This window comes from Mustelus asterias, chromosome 1 (assembly GCF_964213995.1).
Source record: "Mustelus asterias chromosome 1, sMusAst1.hap1.1, whole genome shotgun sequence".
Classification (NCBI taxonomy): Eukaryota; Metazoa; Chordata; class Chondrichthyes; order Carcharhiniformes; family Triakidae; genus Mustelus; species Mustelus asterias.
Genome location: NC_135801.1, coordinates 58178317 through 58204409, shown reverse-complemented (window position 1 = coordinate 58204409; position 26093 = coordinate 58178317). Strand labels below are relative to the sequence as shown.

Genomic DNA, 26093 nt, shown 5'->3' with positions numbered 1-26093 from the left:
TAGGTGAGAGCTAGGAGAAACTGCAATAAAAATGTGTTATAAGGCACAAGATAGCGGAAGTGTGAAGGACAATGGTAGGTGCTGATAGTGGCATTGAGGTAATGTGTTACTATGAGAACAAAGCTCAGTGCTCATTGGAAGCAAAACTTAAGAGCAAATAACAGATGGTTGAGTGGGAATGCGCTGGGAAAAACGATTTTTAATTTGCTGCTCCCAATGTGGTCTCCTCTGCAGTGGGGAAACCAAGTACAGACTGGGTGACGGCTTTGCAGAACACCGTCGCTCAGTCCACAAGCATGACCCCAACCCTCCCGTTGCTTGCCATTTCAACTCTGCATCTTGCTCTTATGCCTGTTCTTGGCCAGCTGTAATGTTCCAGTGAAGCCCAACACAAACTGGAGGGGCAGCACCTCATCTGATTCGGCACAGTACAGCTTTTGGTACTCAGCATTGAGTTCAACAACTTTATATTGTGATCTTTCTTCTCCACCTTTGATTCCCTTTTAATTTTCCCCCCAATGCACTTCCCCATCCCCCCCGCCCCCACTCAGCCATCTGTCATTTGCTCTTAAGTTTTAATTTCACTGAGCACCAAGCTTTGATCTCCTATTAACACATTCTGCTATCTTAATGACACTATCAGCACCTTCCTAGTTTTTCACACTGCCATTTGCACTTCCTTTGTCTTGTGCCTACACATCTTTGATGCAATCTCTCCGAGCTCCCACCTATCATTGATCTTCTACTTTGCTCCACCTGCTCCACCCCTTTCATACAGTATATAATCTATCATATTTCTCCCTATTTTACTCTGAAGTCATACAGACTAAAATGTTTAGTGTGTTTCCCTCCATAGATGCTGCCAGACCTGCTGAATTTTTCCAGCATTTTCTATTATTAGTATGTACTTCCTGAGTCAACACACACGGATTGTGTCTGAGCACTTGATTGGAAAAACATGTTTTATTTTCCCACCCTATTGTCAATGCTGCTTGTTTCTTATATTTTCGGAAAGGCATTTGAAGAGTGCTGTGAGAACATTGTATAACAGTAATTAACTGACTTTTTTTCTAGCCAGTTACATTTTAGAATTCCTGTATCACCACAATTATGTAAAGTATGATAGCGTCAACTTTATTTGATCCAATATCTACAGTTATTAACAAATATAATGGAAAGCAACAAAATACCAGAATCTGATTAAGTAGTCTTGCATTGTGGAACTGAGGCATATGTATCTTTTCATTTGGCGTATCAGCAGAATACTGAAGTTGAATCTAGGGGAATAGAAAAAGCTTTTAACTTTAGACAGATAAAATAAGTGTCGGCTACCATCCACATAGGGCCATAGTCCTCTCTTTTAGAGATATGCCGTGATATGTAAAGGGGCAAGGCAAGGAGGTAGGCCTCCATGTACTACCACAACTAGTATGCTGATACTAGAGCGTAATACAGTGACCTGTATTACGCTCTAGCCATTGACCTAACTGACGCTGCCCTCCCCTCCCCAGACAGATAGTAAATGGTGTAGTTGTTGAAAATGTGTCAAAATACATGTACTCCACAATTAATTATGTAGCTGACTCGGATTAGTGTTTCCACTGAGCTAAGGTGTCAGTGATGGACCTTTCACCTTTGTGTCAGAAGGTCATGGGTTCAAGCCAAAAATGTGAGCACATAAGCTAGACTGGCACTTCAGTGGAATACTGAGTGCGTGGCATTGACAGATGCATTCCCTTCTGGAATAAGGATGAAATATAGACCCCACTTCCCATCCAGAATGTATGTAAAAGATCCTGTGGCCTCTTTTTGAAGAGCAACAAGGTGGCCAACACTCAGCACTCAACCAACAAAATACATTACCATTTTATTTCATTACTGTTTGTGAGATCCTGCTGTGTGAAAATTGGTTATTGTGTTTCCCCACTTTAAAGCTGAGAGTTCACTTCAAAGATAATTAGTTATGAAAGTCCTTTTCTTTATTGTATTCCTTATGCATGTAATTTTTGTTTTAGGCTTGCTATATGTCCTGTTATGGGTGGGCAAACCCGTTTTAATTGTGATGGCTCGACCAGCTCAAATTTGTGAAGGACAACCAAGCTGAGGTATGTAGATGAGCCATTTTGATTTACTTTCTAAGCAGTGTAGAATGCCTGTTTCAGTTAGATTATTCAACAGATTTTATGCAATGATCCTCCTTTGTTTCATATTCCTATTTTGATTTGAGTGACAGACTTCAAGACTATTTAATATGGATGTGGCTCATCTTCTGGTATTCAAGTATGACCTGACCAAAAACGAAGGAATGTTTTCGCTGCATGCATGCAGCTGTGCTATGCTTTTATCGTGTTGTGAACTCTTTCATTGAACTGTTGTGTAATGAATTGACCTTAATTCAACCTTATTGAAACCGTTGGAAAAGCAGTCAGTTCAGAAATAGGTTGGTGGTTAAAAGTTTCCTCTCCCTTATTAGTGGAACATTTTATAGTGTAAATCACGGTGTTATTTGAACCAGAGTGATTGCTTAAATATATTCAGTGGTGGATCTTTTTCCAATATGGTTTTGAAGATAGCGATTCACCAGACAAATCTATGGAATAAGATATAAAATAATACGGGCCTGCCAAGTATTTCCAGACTTTTCTGTTATTGAAAGAATTATAAGGCTCCATGACACTTGGAGAGGCAAAGGGGTAGTGAAGGAGAGTGAATTGTGAAGTTGTAATATGCCTTTAAGGGATAGCAGCATATCATCACTAGAAGGGAAGTGTGTCACATGATCCAGTTTTAGTTTCAATTTGGTTTGTGAACAGAACACAGCTCTACTGTTGATGTCTTCCAAGTTTTCTATCCATGTAAATAAGTTCTTATATGCTTCATCTAAATTAACCCACAACACGTTTATCCAATCCCTTAGAGTCATTGGTGTTTTTATATCATTATAAAAGCAACAGGGTGTTCAGAGGTGTCAGCAAAATTAAGTACAGGTATGACATGGTGATCGACCTTAGATCATGCTATGTGTCATGAGGTGACCCTTCAAATTCCTGTCAGACTGCGACAAAGCCACAGCATCGGAAAGTGTTGAAATAGCAGGGTTGAGACTGGACAGAAAAGGCACAATGCAGAGATAGTGTCAAATAAAAAGCCTGTCAGCAGACTGAACTCTCTTGGTGAGATTGCAGCGCATGGCCTGTCAGTTCAGTGAGCAAGTGAACCAGCTCTGGCTTAGCTCAGTTGGGAAAGGCCAGGGTGTGGGCCAGATCGATAGCAAGAGAGAGTCAAGCTATACAAAAAAAACAAATAAAGCCCCCATAAAATTGGGCCAGAGAAGGTTGTGATGATAACTGGTGGCATCAGGAGTTGCTGAATAATAAACTGAATGAAACCAGGAGGAAGCTCAAAAGGATATTGTCAGAATGTCCTCAAAATTTTCCAGTTTGAATTGGGATGCAGCTGACTACTACTATCTGAATGCAAATTGTTAAATGGCACACAGAGCTATGTTTTCTTGATTCAGGTGGACTTGAACCAGGCAAGCAAGTCATAAAAATTTGCTTAACAATTGAGAATGAAGGCCTACACAGGCTGAAAATGTCAGGATTAACAGCAGAAGAGTTAAAGCATCCCCTAATGATATGAACTACATTGGAAGGCCGGTTTAGAATCCGGTATAACTTCTGTATTCATCGACTAGAGTTCATGTCATTTTGACAACCGCCTATGAACCACTTCTTCAGCAGCTGCCGAGAAAAGGGTACATATTCTGATTTTTCAAACTGTGCTGACAGACTGCGTTTGTGATCGCATCCACTCCCAAGGAAGTGTTCCCGAAAGATCTTCTTGACAAATCCAAAGCATAAAAAGTTGAAGAACTTTAAGAATGGATGCAAGTACGAAGTGATGGTCGTAGGCCAATAAAGCTTACAAATCCGAAGTACAAACACCGTGGCAGCTTCACTAGAATACCCAAACTGCACAGGATGTCTAAGATATGGCCATCAACATGCACCAAGGAAATACCCAGCTTTCATGAACAATGACACTGAAGTCACTGTCAAGACACATCAAAAGCATTTAAGTCAACACACAGCACTGATGCCACATGAAGTTCCTACCCATCCTTGGTCCCAAATTTCATCAGACCTCTTTCATGTCCATAGTACTGACTTCATCGTCATCATTTACTACTTTGCCAAGTACCTCATTATGCAACATTTACAAAGTACATCAAACAAAACAGTCGCTACACTCTTAAATGCCATTTTCAGTTTACTTTTTTAGTTTACTTGGTGTGCCTGGAGAGATCATTGTGGATAATGGTCTGTATTTTATTGGTAAGCCATTTTGGTATATGAGAGCGAAGCAGAATATTGACCACACTACTACTACTCTCCGGTCTTCCTGCTCCTTGGAGATTTGTGGCTGCCAAGCGATTGCTGAAGAAAACATTTACACTGGGCTCACAGCAGCATTCAAAGCTCTGGGCCTGCCACACACCCATTGCCTCCTCTCTCCCCCTTGTTCTCTTCACCACCACACTCCTGCTCTGGGTCCACCTTCCCTGCTCTCCTCCGTGCCACACTCCCAGTCCCAGTCTTTTTTTTCTTTTTCTTTTTTGGGTTCCTGCGCCGCTAACTGTTTGAAACCTGCAGCAGGCCATGGCGGCATAGCGGTTGAGAACTACTGTTCTAGACCTAGCTGAATGAATGATTTGCACAGTGAAATCCCTATTTATCAAATGTAGACTGACTAAGCAAGATCTACACATCACAATGCTACATCTGAGAGCGATATCTTTCGAGTGCAAATATTCCATCACTGGCAGATCTCATGTTTGGCAGACCAGTGTGTACCAATTTACCTACTCTTAGCCATTGTGCTCTCTCAGACGCTAACAACTTTAACAACTGCGAGTGAAGATGACCAACTTGCATGATAAAAATGTAGGTATAGAATTGGCAAATTTAGAGTTGGGACAACAAATTCACTTCCAGAATCCCACAGAAGATACTTGACAACCAGGTGAAGTGACAAGGATTTGTTTGAAAGCAAGGTCCGAATGAAGTCATTATATACAAAGGCACAGTGGGGTGAGACATAGCTCAGGACTAATCTGATCCAAACAACCATATAAATTAGAAGCATGAGTAGATCATTTCGCTCTTCAAGCCTGATTTACGATTCAATAAGATGATAGCTGAACTGATTGTAACCTCCTGCCTACCCCCGATAATCTTTTACTCCCTTGTTTATCAGCAATCTATCTACCTCTGTCTTAAAAATATTCAAAGACTCTGCTTCTTCCGCCTTTTTGTGGAAGGGAGTTCCAAAGATACTTAGCCCCGAGAGGAAAAAATTCTTATCGGTCTTAAATGGGTCATCCCTTATTTTTAAATAATGACTCCCTAGTTCTAGATTCTTCCTTGAAAGGAAACATCATCTTCACATCCATCGTGTCAAGACTCCTCAAGATCTTGTATGTTTCAATTGAGTCATCTCTTTCTCTTCTAACCTCCACCAGGTACAAGCCTAGCATGTTCAACTTTGCCTCAAGGCAACCCATTCATTCAAGGTATGAGTCTAGTAAACGTTCTCTGAACTACAAATACTTCCAATATCATACACAGTACTCCAGATGTGGTCTCACCAGTGTCTGTATATGCAAAATATAACTTCCCTACTTTGATATTCAATTTCTCTCGCTCTAAAAAACATTCTATTAACTTTACTACAGTTACCACAGTAACTTAATTGCAGTGGTAATGTAAGCCTATTTGTGACTAATAAATAAACTTTTATTTTAACTTTTTACTACTTACTTGCTGCACCTGCACCTGTTTTTTGTGATTCATGCAGTAGATCAGGACACCTCGATCCCTCTGAATCTGAGCTCTGCAATCTCATGATTTAGACAATATGCTTATTAGTTGTTCCTGCTCTCCATTCCAACTCCTTCAATCACCATGCAGTCCTATTGCATCTCGAGCAAGATTCCAAATGCAATCTATAACATCCAGTAATGCCAGCGCCACAGATCACTGTGAGCAATTAAGGAAACCCCCAGGCAAGGTTACCATTACTTTTATTATACCATTACAAGCTATGGGTGATCAACAGATGACCTCTTTATTGCTTTAGAGACTCATAGCTGCATCAGTTCTACACAGTTATGTTCATGTTTAGTTACCATTGCATGAATTGTAAATAGTTGCACATCTTTGGAAGGGGGGGAAGTATATTTAAAAAGAAAGGTGGATGTTGTGTTTTGCCTTTAAGGGATAACTGCATGCCATCACTAGAAGGGAAGTCTATCATGTTATCCAGTTTTAGTTTTACTTTGGTCTGTGAGCAGAACACAGCACTTCTCTGATGTCTTCAAGCTTTCTATCCATGTATATATGTTCTTATGTGCCTTGTCTATGTAAATGAACCCACAACATGTTTACCCAATCCTCTTTGAGTGATTAGTGTTTTTTATCTCATTATAAAAACATGACAGCAATAAGGTCTGAGAAGTTTTGTCAGAAATAACATGGCCATATGAAGTTGATAACTTGTCTCATTGAAATAATTTATAAGTAAGAAGCATGGCAAACAAATTGAAACCCGAATTGCAGTAATGACTGTATTTTAATTGGGGGTTGTTTCTGAAGATTTATCCAACTTTTGCAAAACAAGTTTTCTGTTCATTTAAAGCATCAGATATAGAGGATTTCTAAAAGTAAACAAAATATTTCAGATGTTGGAAACATTGATCTTTCCCATTCTGACCATGAATGATCTCTTTCTCTCTATAAGCCCCAACTTCATTCTCCTGCTTGTGTAGATCTTCACTGCATGGTCACCAACTTTGGATTGTCAGCAATTCAGAGCCCGTTTCTACTGTCTGCCCAAGATTCACAAATGACAAATCATTCCTGTCTTTGACACCAAACCTATTTCGTCTACTAAACCTGCTTCTATCTGTGATTCCTCTAACCTCAGGCATTTTAATATTGCAGTTATCTGGTTCTAAGCATTCTTTTCACTAGTGATGTTCAACCCCTGTACATCGGAATCCCTTACCAGACGCTTGATTTTCTTTGATCAGTAGGCCAAACATTTCCTATCCCACTCATCGGAGAGCAAGAAGTAGCATTTCAGGTTGCTGACCCTTCATTAAACTTTGTCCAATGGGGAAACCACTGCCTGAAATCACCCCCCCCCCCCCCCCCCCCCCCCACCACCACCAACACAGATGCTGCCAGATTTGCTGTTAAGTATGTCCAGCATTTCCTATTTCTATTTAATTTTCCAGGCACCCATCTATGCGGCTGCTTTTGCATAGATTTAGAAATTGCATTAATTTTGCTTCAGATTTCCATCCTTCCCTTACTGTTACTGCTGAATCTTTTCTTCCCTTACAGTGCACCATCCTGACTTGGGACTACATTACCATTCCTTCATGGTTGCTGGTGCAAATTCCTGGGAGACTGTCCCTAACAGCACTGTGGATGAGCTTACAACATATGGAAGGCAGCAGTAATGACTGCTCATCGCCACCTACTCGAGGGCAATTAGGAAGGGCAAATGCTGACCTTGCCAGCAATACTCTCAGCCCATAAATGAATAAAAAAAATTCTGGGGGTAGATGATCCATTGTCATGTATTAAAAACCCTCTAACTCTTTGCTTCCTAGATCAAGCTTGACCAATTGGTGGCCTGCGGCTGCATTGCAGCCACTAAGCCCTCTAGATCCACCCACCAAAGTTGCTGGACATTGAATTGACTTGCATTAAAAAAAATGCTGCAAAGTTGTTTGTCTGATCACAGGCTGGTTTCTTCCCGCATTTGCTGATGGGGATATTTGATAAAATACTGCACAACAGATTTGTGAGCAAAGTTCTAGTTCATAGAAACATTGAATCCCTACAGTAGAGAAGGAGGCCATTCGGCCCATCGAGTCTGTTCCGACCACAATCCTGTCCAGACCCTACTCCTGTAATCCTACGTGTTTACCCTGCTAATCCCCCTGACATTAGGGTCAATTCAGCATGGCCAGTCAACCTAACCTGCACATCTTTGGAGTGTGGGAGGAAACTGGAGCACCTGGAGGAAACCCACACAGACACGGGGAGAAAGTGCAAACTCCACACAGGCAGTGACCCGAGGCCTGGAATTGAACCTGGGACCCTGGCGCTGTGAGGTAGCGGCACTAACCATTGCGCCACTGTGATGCCCATGGAATAAAAGTGAAAGTAGCAAAATGGATATGAAATTTGCTCAGTTATAAGAAATGGAGAGTAGCGGTTAATCAATGTTCTTCAGGCTGGAGGAAGGTTCATAATGGAGTTCCTCAGAGGTTAATGTTGGGACACTTGCTTTACCTGATATCTGTGAATGACCTAGACCTTGGTATATAGTGCACCATTTCAAAATTTGCAGCTGATACAAAACTTTGAAGTATTGTGAACTCAGGAGGATTGTGTAGAACTTCAAAAGAACAGACACAGGAACTCTACAGTGCAGAAGGAGGCCATTTGGCTCATCGAGTCTGCACTGACAACAATCCCACCTCGGCCTTATCCCTGTAACCCCACAAAATTTCCCTGCTAATCCCTCTAACCTACGCATCCCGGGACACTAAGTGGCAATTTAGCATGGCCACCTGTTCATCTTTGGACTGTGGGAGGAAACCGGAACACCCGGAAGAAATCCATGCAGACATGGGGAGAACGTGCAAACTCCACACAGACCCAAGCTGGGAATCGAACCCAGGTCCCTGGAGCTGTGAGGCAGCAATGCTAACCACTGTGCCACCATGCCGCCCAAATGGTGGAATGGGCAGATAGATGCAGATGAAGTTCAATGCAAAGAAATGTGAAATGATTAATTTTGGTAGGAAGAACATGGAGAGACCATACAAAATAAGAGTACAATTCTAAAGGGGTGAAGGAGCAGAGGGATCTGAGTGTATATGTGCATAATTCATTGAAGGTGTCCAAACGGATTGAGAAAGTGTTTTTTAAAATTCATTCATCGCTGGCTGGCCAGCATTTGTTGCCCATCCTTAGTTGCTCGAGAGCAATTGAGAGTCAACCACATTGCTGTGGCTTTGGAGTCGCATGTAGGCCAGACCAGGTAAGGATGGCAGATTTCCTTCCTTAAAGGACAGATGGGTTTTTCCGAGAATCGACAATGGTTTCATGGTCGCCAGTCGATTCTTAGTTGCAGATGTTTTTTATTGAATTCAAATTCCTCCACCTGCCATGGAGGGATTCGAACCCGGGTCCCCAGAACATTAGCCAAGTTTCTGGATTAATAGTCTAGCGATAATACCACTAGGCCATCGCGTCCCTCAAATGCATACAGAATCCTAGGCTTCATAGGGCATATAGTACAAGAGCAAGGAGGTTATGTTGAGATTAAGACACGAGTTCGGCATCAGCTGGAATTCAGTTCTCGACATTGTACTTGAGGCAAGATGTCAAGGCATTGGAGAGAGTGCAGGAAAGATTCACAATAATGGTTCCAGGGATCAGGAACTTCAGTTAAAAAGATAGATTGGATTGGCCTTGGGTGACTGTGAGGAGTTTGCAAGTTCTCCCCGTGTCTGCATGTATTTTCTCCCAGGTGCTCTGGTTCCCTCCCACAGTCCAAAAATGTGCAGGTTAGATTGGCCATGCTAAATGTGTGAATTGGATGGTGGTGGTGGGGGAGTGGGGTGGTTGCCTAGGTAAGATGCTCTTTTGGAGAGTTGGTGCAGACTCAATGGGTTGAATGGCCTCCTCCTGCACTGTAGGGATTCTATGGTTCTAAATTACAAGTGTTTTCCTTGATGATAGGAAGACTTGAGATGAGATTTCATTGAAGTATTCAAAACCATGAGGGGTCTGGACAGACTAGATCGGGAGAAACCGTTCCCACCTGTAAAGGGATCGACAATGAGAGAGCACAGTAATTTGCAAAGTAGCAGAACCGATGTGGGAAAAATCTTTTTAATGCAGTGAGTAGTTAGTATCTGGGATGCACCGACTGAGAGTGGTGGGAGACCAGGTCAATCGAGACACTCTGAAATTAATTAGAACGTCATTTGAAAAGCGAGCATGTTCAGGGTTATGGGTAGAAAGGCACTAAGTAAATCATTCATTAGGAGAGCTGGTGTAGACATGATAGGCCAAATGGACTCATCCTCCACTCAAACAATTCTGAGATTCTATGCCTGGGTGAGTGCAGCTCCAACAGCACTGAGCTCGATGTCATCCATGAAAAAATAGCCCACTTGATAGGTACCCCATCCATCACCTTAAACATTTATTCCCTCGAGCACTGATGCACAATTACAGCAGTGTGTGCCATCTACAAGGTGCACTACAGCAATTGACTAAGCCTCCTACAGTACGTTTCAAACTAACAACCTCTAACAATTTAAAGGACGAAAGGCAACTGATGCATGGAAACACCACCACCTGCAGTTTCACCTCCAAGGCCCACACCATCCTGACTTGGAACTATATTGATATTTCATGTTTAACAGCATTGTGGACATACCTACACCCATGGATTGCAGTGGTTCAAGAAGCCCGCTCACCACTTGCTTCCCAAGGGCAATTAGGGATGGCTTGCCTTGTCACTGACATCCACATCCTTGGAGCAAATTTAAAAAAATACTTCTTGCCAGCATACTTGCTGGACTTCACTTCCTCCTCCCAATTTCTCTTTTGTGTCATATCAACTCATATGATTACCACTAGAGATGGTGATTATCTTTTTTCATCTGATGGTGATTCCCCTCCACCACAGTTAACAGAGTTCGTAGACAAACCAGTCTCATTCGCAAATCTCTCTCTCCACGCCACCCCCCCTCCCCCCCCTTGTCCTCACACTAGGGGAGGGGTATCACCTGCAGTCGATAGAGACTGCATCTTCCATCATTTCCGCCACCTCCACTGTGACCCCTCCATCAAAAAACATGTCTTCTCTCTCAGCATTTCCAATGGATCATTCCTTCAAAAGCACCTGGTTCACTCTTCCAATATCCCCATTGACTACTTGTTTTCTTGCATCTATGCAGATGTCGAGATGCAACATCTGCCCATTCATGCATCCTCATGCCGTTGTCCAAGCCCTAACCTGTCTCGAATGAAAGCGATCTACACATCCTCCTTCAATCGAATATATAAAATACTTGTTGCACACTATGTGGCCTCTTTTACATTGGGTAGGCGATCACTTTGCTTAACACCCTCATTCTGTTCAGAAGTGCACCTGTTCACAAGTACAACTCAGTGGCTTGCCATTTGAATTCTCAATCCTACTCCCACCTCTGTCATTGGCCTTCACTGTTCCAGTGAAATTGAGCAGAAGCTCGGCGAACAAGACCTTGCCTTTCGGCTAGCCCTTTGCCGCCCTCACCTTCATTGTGACTTTAACAACTTCACACCTCAACTGAATGTTCCATTTTCTCTTCAGTGCAGCTAATGCAGGAAGTGTGTGCTGTTATTCCTGGAGATGGGTGTAAGGAACAGTTTGGTATTTGGGGATGGGCATGGTGCTGTCCAGTTTTTCATGTTTCTCTTTGTATGTATAGCTCTTCAGATTAGGTGCCTTGTATAGAATCATGGGATAGCTACAGCAAAGGAGTCCGTCAAGGACTTTCTGCAAGGGCAAGTTAGCTAGTTCCTCTTCACCCTATGGAACCCTCCAAATGTTCTCTCTTCAGGTACTTATCAAATTTCCTTGAATTGAGGCCAGCATATTGTTTAGTTCTTGAGTTATCTCATTATGCTGCCTTTTAATTTTTGTGAACATCATGTCTGTCTTCATATCCTGATCATTTCAGATTATTTTCCAGCGTGCATACATTTTTTTCTTCCTTCCACTTTGTGTTTTTCAGAAATACTTTTTCTAATATCTCTGTCTTAAGGAAAGATTTAAGACTTGAAACATGGACTGCAGTTTTTCTATAGATATTGCCTGATCAGCTGAGTATTTCCAGCTTTTTCTTTTTCCTTCCACTAGGTGCTGTTTCAATTGAAGGCTACATGATCCCTACAATTGAGTTCCATGCCAGCCTTCTCAGTACAATAGAGTTCTTTGCAATGCAGCAATACTGGTAAATCCTTTTGAAAACCTGAAGGAAAAGATCCACCCAAAGCATCTGTAAAGGTGTTTTTTTTTATTCTGTCTACAGAGCAATTTTGTAGGAAGTTCTTTTTTTTTTGCTATAATACAACTCAGATAGTGAGACAAAGCCGAATGAAAAGAAAACAACTGTGCTAGTTGTACGTGGTGTTGTCATTTTGTTATAGATGTCCTGTTGAACCAGAATCAATTATACATTCTATATATTGTTGCATGATTCACTGTACCCTCTATAATAAACCCTATTATTCTTTCATGTGCTACTAAGATTCCGGTTGCCTTTTCTTGCAGATTACCATATCACAAGAAAATGTTGAAATAACGGAGGGAGTATTGAAAATCAAATTTCTCAAATGATTAAGGGTTACTTTGGCAAGGTAGTGTCAACTTGGACCATCTGTGTTTGTGTGTTTATTTGCTTTTGCTAATTTTGACAAATTAGGGATTAGTTGAATTACTCTTAGGCTTATGGTAGCCCGTTATTTTAATAACTGTTCTGAACGTTGAAAGATGTGCAACAAAGGAAATTTTTGTTCCCAACAAATTTTATCTTGACATGTCAAAACTGTGATAGTAAATTAAATTTGTGGCTATCTGTATTTTTTGGCTTTTAAAAAAAATAGTCTGTTTCTTTTCAATACAAATGAGGATATCTATCCAGCTTGCCGAGAATTTTTGTTGTTGTCTGTAAGCTAACTAATCAATCAACTAATACCTTATTCTTTTCTAATTCAGTTTTCCCATGCAGATCAACATCACCAGCTGAGAGGTTGTCCAAGAGCAGCAAGGGTAACTTGCATATTACATTGTTACACATGAGGTCTCATTCTGTATTGTCTCTTGAGAGCACAGCCAAGATTAGAAATGTGTAGTGGCAGTGAGACTGGTGTAAATGTGTCTGACCACTGGCAAAATATGGTGAAATACCTTTTGTTCGTTCACACAGTTTGTAGTGAAGCTTTAAACATGCCATCCTTTGTTGGTATTCTTTTCAATATAAAGGAAAGCTGGCCCTAATTGTGCAGTTTACAGATAGTCATTTTGACTTATTTCCTTATTTTTCATTAACTTAGTTTTCTTGCACTGCAGGATTGTTGGAGCAGTCCTTGAGATCATTGCACAGTAATTGTAAATATTGCTTTGTGTTGGGAGTGCCACTGTTGTCATTTTTGTTCTGTCTTTGTGCTTACCCAAGTTCTCTAAGTTTTCTGAATATATAAATTACGTAGATGAAGCTGCATTTTTGATTTGAGTCCAATTTAGAAATATAAAAAAATACATGTAGGTGAATTGGCAAAATAGATGTTTTTCTAAGGTGCTGCAGACGTTTTGTATCTACGTTATCTTGCCAGGAATGCAACTAAAAGGAAAGCATTCAAATGAACATACATATTTTATTTGAAACTCGTCTGAATTTTGTTACTGCTAGCAAGGAAATTTAAAGCGGAAAGATCAAGTTAAGATTTCACCTTGTTTCTTGTCCTGCCTCATTGTGATTTTGTTCTTTTTTCTTCAATCACTGTAATAACAGCCTTCTGATTCTTAAGCTATGTTACATATAGGTTACTGTGCACCTGGAAAATTTGATGCTTGCCTACAATATGGAAATGATCATTTCTCCATGTGCACTAATGTCATAGTTGATCACATAACCCATTCTTTATCATTTCACTTCCACATACCAGGCAAGTGATTGCAGTTGCCACCCATACCAGTGACAGATTTTGCCCTGCACCGCTTCTAATAACACGGCTCATTGATCATCACAGAATGCAGTCAAATGCTGCCTGTATTTACTTTGGTTGAGTTCATCATCAGCCAGTGGCAATACTTCTGTATATCATGGTTGGAAGTTATAGTAGCAATATCACAACTCAGCACTTCAGTTTTATATATGACTTGGTCTGAGTCTAGCTAGACCACAGAAGTTGAAAGGACAAAATAACATTTTTCCTTCCTTGATTTATTTTTAACTAAAATCTAAATCAATTTCCAAGATTCATTCCTGGTAATTTGGCATACTTGCCAGAAGTTCTGCTGCAAATTGGCATAGGACAAATAAGATTAGATAAATGAATGAGTGGCTCAAAGACTAGTCTGGGGGAAGTGGGTTCCATTTCGTGGGGACCTGACACCTGTGCTGAGGAAAGTGGGATCTATACGTTTGGGATGTTCTATACCTGAACCATAGTTGGACTGATGCTCTAGTGAGCTGCATAATTAGGGAAGTAGAACTGAATAGTAGGGCACAGGATCAAATTTGGAAAGATGTGGTATACCAGAAAGTAGAGACAAGGCAAGTGAGAAAGATAGTATGGGAAATGATAAATAGGCAGTGACAAGAAGGGACAAAGAGTACACATTAAGAATAAATCAGATAAGGCTAGATGCGACAAAAATAATAGAAGGGCAAAACTAAAGGCTCTGTATCTAAATGCACATAGCATTTGAACAAAACAGATGAACGGAGTGCAAATAATAATTAATAAATATGATCTTATAGCCATTATAGAGACATGATGACAGGATGGCATAGATTGGGACCAAAATATTGAATGGTATGTGACATTTCGGAAGGACAAGACGGTAAGAAAAGGTGGAGGGGTGGCTCTATTAATTAATAATGGTATTAGCATAATAGAGAGGGATGATTTAAGTTTTGGAAATGAGGGTATAGAAGCAGTTTGGATTGAGATGAGAAATGACAAAGGCAAGTCATCACTTGTGGGAGTGATAGGACAAGGCCCCCTCATTGTAACTACACGGTAGGACAATGGTGGAAACTTATCAGACTGTCATGGAAAATTTTAATCTACATAAATATATATGACCAGGAAGCAGGCTTTATTAGATCTGTTATTGTGCAATGAGGTGGGATAAATTGATAACCACATAGTGAAGGCACCCCCAAACAGCAGTGATCATAATATGATTGAATTTTGCATTCAATTTGAGGGAGGAGAGTGCATCCAATGCTAGTATTTTAAACTTAAATAAGCGCACTTCTGATGGCATGAAAGGGTACAAAGAACAAAGAACAGTACAGCACAGGAAACAGGCCCTTCGGCCCTCCAAGCCTGTGCCGCTCCTTGGTCCAACTAGACCAATCGTTTGTAACCCTCCATTCCCAGGCTGCTCATGTGACTATCCAGGTAAGTCTTAAACGATGTCAGCGTGCCTGCCTCCACCACCCTACTTGGCAGCGCATTCCAGGCCCCCACCACCCTCTGTGTAAAAAACATCCCTCTAATATCTGAGTTATACTTCGCCCCTCTCACCTTGAGCCCGTGACCCCTCGTGAACGTCACTTCTGATCTGGGAAAAAGCTTCCCACCGTTCACCCTATCTATCCCCTTCATAATCTTGTACACCTCTATTAGATCTCCCCTCATTCTCCGTCTTTCCAGGGAGAACAACCCCAGTTTACCCAATCTCTTCTCATAGCTAAGACCCTCCATACCAGGCAACATCCTGGTAAACCTTCTCTGCACTCTCTCTAACGCCTCCACGTCCTTCTGGTAGTGCGGCGACCAGAACTGGACGCAGTACTCCAAATGTGGCCTAACCAGCGTTCTATACAGCTGCATCATCAGACTCCAGCTTTTATAGAACATAGAAAGCCACAGCACAAACAGGCCCTTCGGCCCACAAGTTGCGCTGATCATATCCCTACCTCTAGGCCTATCTATAGCCCTCAATCCCATTAAATCCCATGTACTCATCCAGAAGTCTCTTAAAAGACCCCAACGAGTTTGCCTCCACCACCACCGACGTCAGCCGATTCCACTCACCCACCACCCTCTGAGTGAAAAACTTACCCCTGACATCTCCTCTGTACCTACCCCCCAGCACCTTAAACCTGTGTCCTCTCGTAGCAACCATTTCAGCCCTTGGAAATAGCCTCTGAGAGTCTACCCTATCCAGACCTCTCAACATCTTGTAAACCTCTATCAGGTCACCTCTCATCCTTCGTCTCTCCAGGGAGAAGAGACCAAGCTCCCTCAACCTATCCTCATAAGGCATGCCCCCCAATCCAGGCAACATCCTTGTAAATCTCCTCTGCACCCTTTCAATGGCTTCAACATCTTTCCTGTAATGAGGTGACCAGAACTGCACGCAGTACTCCAAGTGGGGTCTAACCAGGGTCCTATAAAGCTGCAGCATTATCTCCCGACTCCTAAACTCAATCCCTCGATTAATGAAGGCTAGTACGCCGTACGCCTTCTTGACCGCATCCTCCACCTGCGAGGCCGATTTAAGAGTCCTATGGACCCGGACCCCAAGGTCCTTCTGATCCTCTACACTGCTAAGAATGGTACCCTTCATGTTATACTGCTGCTTCATCCCATTGGATCTGCCAAAATGGATCACTACACACTTATCCGGGTTGAAGTCCATCTGCCACTTCTCCGCCCAGTCTTGCATTCTATCTATGTCTCGCTGCAACTTCTGACATCCCTCCAAACTATCCACAACACCACCTACCTTGGTGTCGTCAGCAAACTTACCAACCCATCCCTCCACTTCCTCATCCAGGTCATTTATGAAAATGACAAACAGCAAGGGTCCCAGAAGAGATCCCTGGGGCACTCCACTGGTCACTGACCTCCATGCAGAGAAAGACCCCTCCACAGCCACTCTCTGCCTTCTGCAGGCAAGCCAGTTCTGGATCCACAAGGCAACAGCCCCTTGGATCCCATGCCCTCTCACTTTCTCAAGAAGTCTTGCATGGGGGACCTTATCGAACGCCTTGCTGAAGTCCATATAGACCACATCCACCGCTCTTCCTTCGTCAATGTGTTTGGTCACATTTTCAAAGAACTCAACCAGGCTCGTAAGGCACGACCTGCCCTTGACAAAGCCGTGCTGACTACTTTTGATCATACTAAACTTCTCTAGATGATCATAAATCCTGTCTCTCAGGATCCTCTCCATCAACTTACCAACCACTGAGGTTAGACTCACCGGTCGGTAATTTCCCGGGCTGTCCCTGTTCCCTTTCTTGAATATAGGGACCACATCTGCAATCCTCCAATCCTCCGGAACCTCTCCCGTCTCCATCGACGATGCAAAGATCATCGCCAAAGGCTCCGCAATCTCCTCCCTCGCCTCCCACAGTAACCTGGGGTACATCCCATCCGGTCCCGGCGACTTACCAACCTTGATGCCATTCAATAGTTCCAACACATCCTCTTTCTTTATGTCCACATGCTCGATCCTTTCTGTCCACCGCAAACCAGCAGTACAACCACCCAGATCCCTTTCCACCGTGAATACCGAGGTAAAGTATTCATTAAGCACCTCCACCATTTCTAACGGTTCCGCACAAACTTTTCCCCCTTCACCTTTTAAGGGTCCTATGCCTTCACATCTCATCCTTTTACTCTTGACATATTTGTAGAAAGCCTTGGGATTCTCCTTAATCTTACCCGCCAAGGTCTTCTCATGACCCCTTCTCGCTCTCCTAATTTCCTTCTTAAGCTCCTTCCTACATCCCGTATACTCCTCTAAATCCTTAACACCTCCTAGCTCTCTGAACCTTCTGTACGCCTCTCTTTTCTTATTCACCAGGTTCATCACAACCTTCGTGCACCACGGTTCCCGTACCCTACCAACACCCCCCTGTCTCATCGGAACGTTGTCATGCAGAGCTCCAGACAAACATTCCTTGAAAATCCTCCACTTTCCTTCGGTACTTTTCCCCAAGAATGCCTCCTTCCAATTTACCCGTCTAATTTCCTCCCTGATGACACTGTATTTCCCTTTACTCCAGAGAAGCACTTTCCTAGCCTGCCTGATCCTATCTCTTTCCAATGCTATCGTGAAGGAGATAGAATTATGATCGCTATCCCCAAGATGCTCACCCACCGAGAGATCCTCCACCTGTCCAGGTTCATTAGCCAGCACCAGATCAAGTACAGCCTCTCCTCTAGTAGGCTTATCCACATACTGTGTCAGGAAACTCTCCTGGACACACCTAACAAACTCCTCTCCATCCAAACCCCTAGCCCTAGGGATATTCCAATCTATGTTTGGGAAATTAAAATCTCCCATCACGACAACTCTGTTATTCCTACATCTCTCCAGGATCTGTTTCCCCATCTGCTCCTCAACATCTCTGTTACTATTGGGCGGCCTATAGAAAACACCCAGCAAAGTTACCGACCCCTTCCTGTTCCTAACCTCCACCCACAGAGACTCCGTAGTCAATCCCTCCACGGCGTCCACCTTCTCTACAGCCGTGACACTATCCCTGATCAACAGTGCCACTCCCCCCCCTCTCTTGCCTCCCTCCCTGTCCTTCCTGAAACATCTAAAACCCGGCACCTGAAGCACCCAGTCCTGTCCCTGAGACATCCAAGTCTCCGTAATGGCCACCACATCACAATTCGAAGCAGCAATCCACGCTCTAAGCTCATCCACTTTATTCACTACACTCCTGGCATTAAAATAGACACATCTCAGACCTTCAGCCTGAGCACTTCCCTTCTCCATCACTCGTCTAACCTCCCTCTTACCCTGTCTACATTCCTTATCTATTTGCGAGCTAACCTCCTCGCTCTCAGTCCCCTCATTTCGATTCCCTCCCCCCAACCTTTCTAGTTTAAAGTCTCTCCAGTAGCCTTAGCCAACCTTCCCGCCAGGATATTGGTCCCCCTGGGATTCAAGTGCCACCCGTCTTTTTTAAACAGGTCACACCTGCCCCTAAAGAGGTCCCAATGATCCAAGTACCCAAATCCTTGTCCCTTGCTCCAGTCCCTCAGCCACGCATTCATTCTCCACCGATTCCTGTTCTCACTCTCCCGCGGCACAGGCAGCAATCCCGAGATTACTACCTTTGCATTCCTCTTTCTCAGCTGTCTACCTAACTCCCTATATTCTCTTTTCATGACCCCTTCCCTCTTCCTACCTATGTCAGCAGTACCTATATGCATCACGACCTTCGGCTCCTCTCCCTCCCCCTTCAGGATTTCTGGGACTCGACCAGAGACATCCCGGACCCCTGCACCAGGGAGGCAAACCACCATCCGAGAGTCCCGTCTGTGTCCGCAAAAACGCCTTTCTGACCCCCTCACCGTAGAGTCCCCAATTAGCACTACCCTCCTTTCCTTACCCTTTTGCACTACTGGGCCAGGCTCAGCTCCAGAGACACTGCCACCGCTGCTTCCCCCAGGTGGGCTGTCCTCCCCAGTAGTACTCAGACAGGAGTACTTATTATTAAGGGGCACATCCACCGGGGTGCTCACCATCAACCTAGCTTTCTCCTTCCTCACTGTTACCCAGTTACCCTCCTCCCGTGGTCCCGGTGTGACCACCTGCCGATAGCTCCTGTCAATGACCTCCTCACTATCCCTAACCCGGCGAAGGTCCTCGAGCTGCAATTCCAGTTCCCTAACATGGTCCCTTAGGAACCGCAGCTCAACACACCCAGCACAGATATGGTCGTCCGGGAGGCTAGGAGCCTCCAGGACCTCCCACATCCTACATTGGGAACAACATACTGGCCTCACACTCATAATTGCCCTTTTAAACACACAGGGAAAAAAAAAGTGAATGAAAATTTTAAACTTACCTTTCCTCCTCCTGTTTTCTCCAAAGCCCTGCTCTCACTGGGTCTTTTTTTTTAGGTTAGAGGAGGAGGGAGAGTGGGATACTCTACAAGTGTAGAGTATCGGGATTCCTCTCTGTTCCAATTTATTGGGGAAAAAAAAAAAATCTCTCTCTCCCAGACCTCCCTGCGCGACCACTTCCGGGTTTAGATATTTTAAAAAAAACCCGCGAAAAAGTAAGTTAAAAAATAAAAGCGCTTACCCGCAGCACTCCTCTCGCGAATCTCTCCCTCTCTGCTGTACTTCCAAGAAGCTATACCCCGTCCTATAAAGGCAAGCATACCATATGCCTCCATCACCACCTTCTCCACTTGTGTTGCCACCTTCAAGGATTTGTGGATTTGCACACCTAGGTCCCTCTGTGTTTCTATACACTTGATGACTCTGCCATTTATTGTATAACTCCTCCCTACATTATTTCTTCCAAAATGCATCACTTCGCATTTATCCGGATTAAACTCCATCTGCCACCTCTCCGCCCAATTTTCCAGCCTATCTATATCCTGCTGTATTGCCCGACAATGCTCTTCGCTATCCGCAAGTCCAGCCATCTTCGTGTCATCCACAAACTTGCTGATTACACCAGTTACACCTTCTTCCAAATCATTTATATATATCACAAATAGCAGAGGTCCCAGTACAGAGCCCTGCGGAACACGACTGGTAAGAAGTCTCACAACACCAGGTTAAAGTTCAACAGCTTTATTTGGTAGCAAATACCAGTCACAGACCTCCAGCTGGAAAAAGACCCTTCGACCACTACCCTCTGTCTCCTATGGCCAAGTCAGTTCTCCACCCATCTAGCCACTTCTCCTTGTATCCCATGAGCCTTAACCTTCTTAACCAACCTGCCATGTGGGACTTTGTCAAATGCCTTACTGAAATCCATATAGACGACATCCACGGCCCTTCCTTCGTCAACCGTTTTTGTCACTTCCTCAAAAAACTCCACCAAATTTGTAAAGCGCGACCTCCCTCTTACAAAACCATGCTGTCTGTCACTAATGAGATTGTTCCGTTCTAAATGCACATACATCCTGTCTCTAAGAATCCTCTCCAACAACTAGTTAGCTAAAATGAACTGGCAAATGTGCTTGGGGATAGACCAATAGAGGTTCAGTGTCAGACATTTAAAGGAATATTTCAGAATATACAGAAAATACACATTTCAATGAGAGAGAAAAATTCCAAGGGGACGACGGCCTGTCACTCATGGTTAACAGTAAAGATGAGTAAAGTTGAATGGCCGGTCAGAAAATTGGAAAGAATAAGGAACATCAAAGAATGACAAAAAGATTGAGGAAGGGAAAACTAGAGTATAAGAAAAAGATAGAATCATAGAATCCTACAGTGCAGAAGGAGGCCACTTGGCCCATCGAGTCTGCACCGACCACAATCCCACCCAGGCCCTATCCCCACAACCCCATACTAAGGGGAGATTTAGCATGGCCATTCCACCTAACCTGCACATCTTTGGATTGTGGGAGGAAACCGGAGCACCCGGAGGAAACCCATGCAGACACGGGAGAATGTGCAAACTCCACACAGACAGTGACCCAAGCAGAGAAAAACTTGGCTGGTAATATAAAGATGGGGAGCAAGAGTTCTATAGATATTTAAATAGGAAAAAAGTTAACAAAGTGAGCATTAGTCCTATAGAAAGTGCACCTGGGAAATAAATCGTGGAAAGTAGGACGATGGCCGATGAATTAAACAGGTACTTTGCACTGATTTTCATTAGAGGGTCCAAGTAACATCCCAGAAATAATTGTAAATCAGGAAATGGAAAGGAGGGTGGAAATCGGGCAAAATTACCATAATCAGGAAAGTGGTATTGAGCCTGTTGGCTGACAAATCCCTGAGTCCAGATGAACATCTTCGCCTAAGGTCTTGAAAGAAGTGGCTAATGAGATAATTGATGCATTGGTTTGATTTTCCAAAATTCCCTAGATTCGACTAGGGTCCATTAGATTGTAAAATAGCAAATGTAGCTCCTTTCTGAAAAACGGGAGGGAGATGGAAAGTAGGAAATTACAGGTCAGTCAGCTTAACAGCTGTCATAGGGAAAATGTTGGAAGCCATAGCAGGCCACTTGGAAAATAATCAGGCAGTCAGGCAAAGTCAACATGATTTTGTGAAAGAGAAATCATTTTTAACCAACTTATTGGAGTTCTTTTGAAGGTGTCATGTGCTGAGGATTAAAGGGAGCTAGTGGATGTACTGTACATAAGTTTCTAGAAGGCATTTGATAAGGTGCCACATCAAAGGTTATTGCGGAAAATAAAAGTGTAGGGGTAACATTGCCATGTATTGAAGATTGGCTAACTAACAGAAAAGAGAGGTAGCATAAGTTATTCTTTTTCTCGTTGGCAGGATGTGACGAGTGGTGTCTGGGACCTCGAGTTTATGTAAGTGACTTGGATGAAGGACTGAAAGTATGGTTGCTAAGTTTGTTGACAACACAAAGATAGGTATGGAAGTATATTGTGAAGAGGATGTATGGAGGCTACAAAGGGACATGGGTTAAGTGAGTGGGCCAAAATCTGGCAAATGGAGTATAATGTGAACAAATGTGAAATTGTCCATTTTGGCAGGAAGAATAAAAAGAAGCTTATTATCTAGATAGCGAGCGATTGAAGAGCTCTGAGGTGCAGAGGAATCTTGATGCCCTCGTGCATGAATCACAAATGGCTAATGTACAGGTATAGCAAGTAATTAGGAAAGCTAATAGAATGTTATCATTTATTGTGAGGGGAATTGATTACAGAAGTAGGGAGGTAATGTTTCAGTTGTACAGGGCATTGGTGAGACCTCATCTGGAGTATTATGAACAGTATTTATCTCCTTATTTAAGGAAAGATATAAATGAGTTAAAAGCAGTTTAGAAAAGGTTGACCAGGAGTGGGCAGGTTGTCTAATGAGGAAAGGTTTGGAGAGGTTAGGTTTGTATCTCTTAGAGTTTAAAAGAGTAAGAAGCAACTTGTTCGAAACTTTTGAGACCCTGAGGGGTATTGACAGGGTTGATATTTCTTCTTGTTGGAGAATCTTGATTCAGGGGTCACTCATTTAAGATGGAAATTAGGAGAAGTTTTTCTGAGGGTCATGAATCTGTGGACTTCTTCCTCGAAAAAGGTAGTGGAAGCAGACTCTTTAAATATTTTTAAGGCAGAGCCTGATAAATTATTGATTAACAAAGGGGTGAAAGGTTAAGGGATTAGGAATGTGGGGTTTGAGGTTACAATCAGATCAGCCATGATCTTATTGATTGATGGAGCAGGCTTGAGCGCGTGAGTGGTCTACTCCCACTTCTAATTCGTATGTTTGTATGTAATGTTTAAAACACAAGTAATTCGGCTAAATTTTAACTGTCACCTTTTAAGCGGTGGGCTAACGTCCAGGCTGTTTCATCTTCGAGAAGATATGAAAGGTCAAAATACTATGTCAAATTTCTAGTGCAAAGCATCAAAATAGCAAACCATTCTCTTTTCAAAGTGGGATGTTTATCCAGTGTACTGGCTCTCAAACTGAGAAAATGAAGAATAGTACTTGGTTGCGGAAGACCAAAAAGAGAAATTATGCATGGTAAGCCATTACTTGGAAGACAGCTTGAAAAACTGTTTTTGTCAATGCTCACATTTCTGACCCATGTTAGTGAGAAAAACGTAGCAGAGAACACACACTGTACAGTGAAGAACAAGCTCAGGAGAAACTTTCTTCTTCAGTTCATTCCTGTCAATCTCCCTACACCATAAAACATACCAGAATGATGAGGCTGTTCAAGAATGGCTGATGACAGTGGTTGAGATGTACAAAATCACAGTGGAAGATATGAATTACTGCAGAGCCACTTTGTGTGGCTTTCTTATATATAGCTGGAATATTTTTTCAGTTCCACTGTGAAAAATTAATGGTTTGAAAAAGATAGGTTTGTATCCTGCATTGTGGATCTTAACTTTATCATGTTCCATCCGTATTTTGAAGAGACGTGGACTGAAATGCAAAGTTTATGATATCGAGTTATGAACTAATTTAAAAAGCAGAAAATTGAAAGAAGAAAGTGTGGCCATTCCACAAGTTTCGCAATAGTCAGTGGTTAGTTATGTTATTTTTCATGTTTCATACATTTGAATACATTTGAGCCTTTCATATTTTTAAAGATTTTGTGTGAATGTACACAGCTCTTGTGTGTTTAACCTTTGGGACAAAGTTTTAGGACCTGAACTTTGTTATTATAATTTTTTTAAGTTCATTTGATCCAGTCAATGTACAACCAGCAACCCGTGTTGAAAGTAGTTGCTATGAAATAGGTAGGAACTTTGGAGCCCATAACTATGACAACTGGAATTTGATTTTTTAATTAAGAATCCAGAGCAGTTACGAGCTCAAATTGTGGAAGTACCTTTCATCCAGTAATATTCTAAGCTACTGAGAACTTATAATAATTCTTCGATTTAAATATTCAATTCCTACATTATTGTTTTCAGCAGGTTTTAAATTTTTGAATGACAAAAGCTAAACATTTATGCTACTTGGATCAACTTGATAGTTTTTGCCAACTTGCGACCTTGATTATGAAGTTGGAAATTTAACATGCTATTTAGTGGCTGTATTATTTCTCATGGTTGCATGTGAACAGCTTTCCCCTTTTTAAATGCAGATAGTTGTTTGGAAGAAACTGGTCAGTATTAGGAATAAAAAAGAAAGCAAGCAGAAACATAAATGGCAAGAGGGTCGCCACTGTTGGCAAATGATTTTTTTTCATTTTGTTTCTTGGTTCTGCCTCATGTCAACTCACTATGCTTGACTGCATTAATCACAACTTCACTAGCACCCATTCGTTTGTATAACTTTTACTGTCATACCTGGATCATAAATAACCTTTTTAGGAAATGACGCCACGTGAGCTGCAATTCCCCATCTTAATCATGCAAAACTTGAGTTTTCTTAATTGCACCACCATCAACAAGCTGTTCTTAAGGTTCAACAAAAGTTCTTGTGAGTTTAACTTTAACCAGTAACTTTAAACTGTTTAATTTTAAACTCTAAACTTTAAACTCTCCCCTTTGACTGGAATTGTCCTTTTTTTCAAACAAAGTTTTGGGGCACGTTCTTACAACCACAACACGTCCGATTTTTGGTGAGGTGATGTGATTGGGTGAGAGGCGAGAAACTAAATATCGTGCCCAGTTTTTCACGCTCTCTCTGTGTCTGTCTCTGTCTCTCTGTGTCTGTCTCTCTCTCTGTGTCTGTCTCTCTCTCTGTGTCTGTCTCTCTCTCTGTGTCTGTCTCTCTCTCTGTGTCTGTCTCTCTCTCTGTGTCTGTCTCTCTCTCTGTGTCTGTCTCTCTCTCTGTGTCTGTCTCTCTCTCTCTGTGTCTGTCTGTCTCTCTCTCTGTGTCTGTCTGTCTCTCTCTCTGTGTCTGTCTCTCTCTGTGTGTCTGTCTCTCTCTGTGTGTCTGTCTCTCTCTGTGTGTCTGTCTCTCTCTGTGTGTCTGTCTCTCTCTGTGTGTGTCTGTCTCTCTCTGTGTGTCTGTCTCTCTCTCTGTGTGTCTGTCTCTCTCTCTGCGTGTCTGTCTCTCTCTCTGCGTGTCTGTCTCTCTCTCTGCGTGTCTGTCTCTCTGTGTGTCTGTCTCTCTGTGTGTCTGTCTCTCTCTCTGTGTGTCTGTCTCTCTCTCTGTGTGTCTGTCTCTCTCTCTGTGTGTCTGTCTCTCTCTCTGCGTGTCTGTCTCTCTCTCTGTGTGTCTGTCTCTCTCTCTGTGTGTCTGTCTCTCTCTGCTGTGTCTGTCTCTCTCTCTGCGTGTCTGTCTCTCTCTCTGCGTGTCTGTCTCTCTCTCTGCGTGTCTGTCTCTCTCTCTGCGTGTCTGTCTCTCTCTCTGCGTGTCTGTCTCTCTCTCTGCGTGTCTGTCTCTCTCTCTGCGTGTCTGTCTCTCTCTCTGCGTGTCTGTCTCTCTCTCTGCGTGTCTGTCTCTCTCTCTGCGTGTCTGTCTCTCTCTCTGCGTGTCTGTCTCTCTCTCTGGTGTCTGTCTCTCTCTGGTGTCTGTCTCTCTCTCTGTGTGTCTGTCTCTCTCTGTGTGTCTGTCTCTCTCTCTGTGTGTCTGTCTCTCTCTGTGTGTCTGTCTCTCTCTCTGTGTGTCTGTCTCTCTCTCTGTGTGTCTGTCTCTCTCTCTGTGTGTCTGTGTCTGTCTCTCTGTGTGTCTGTCTCTCTGTGTGTCTGTCTCTCTCTCTGTGTGTCTGTCTCTCTCTCTGTGTGTCTGTGTCTGTCTCTCTGTGTGTCTGTCTCTCTGTGTGTCTGTCTCTCTCTGTGTGTCTGTCTCTCTCTCTGTGTGTCTGTCTGTCTCTCTGTGTGTCTGTCTCTCTCT

At 42.8% G+C, this 26093-nt stretch overlaps 1 protein-coding gene across 1 annotated transcript in view; it reads left to right on the top strand.

Moving 5' to 3' along the window:
* The window catches only part of LOC144493550 (uncharacterized), a 235917-nt gene that overhangs the window by 73661 nt on the left and 136163 nt on the right, over positions 1-26093 (top strand). Inside the window, exons 2-3 of the mRNA XM_078212643.1 lie at positions 2016-2105; positions 12862-12915. The gene's annotated coding sequence lies outside the window, so the exon portion shown is untranslated. The remainder of the gene's footprint in view (positions 1-2015; positions 2106-12861; positions 12916-26093) is intronic.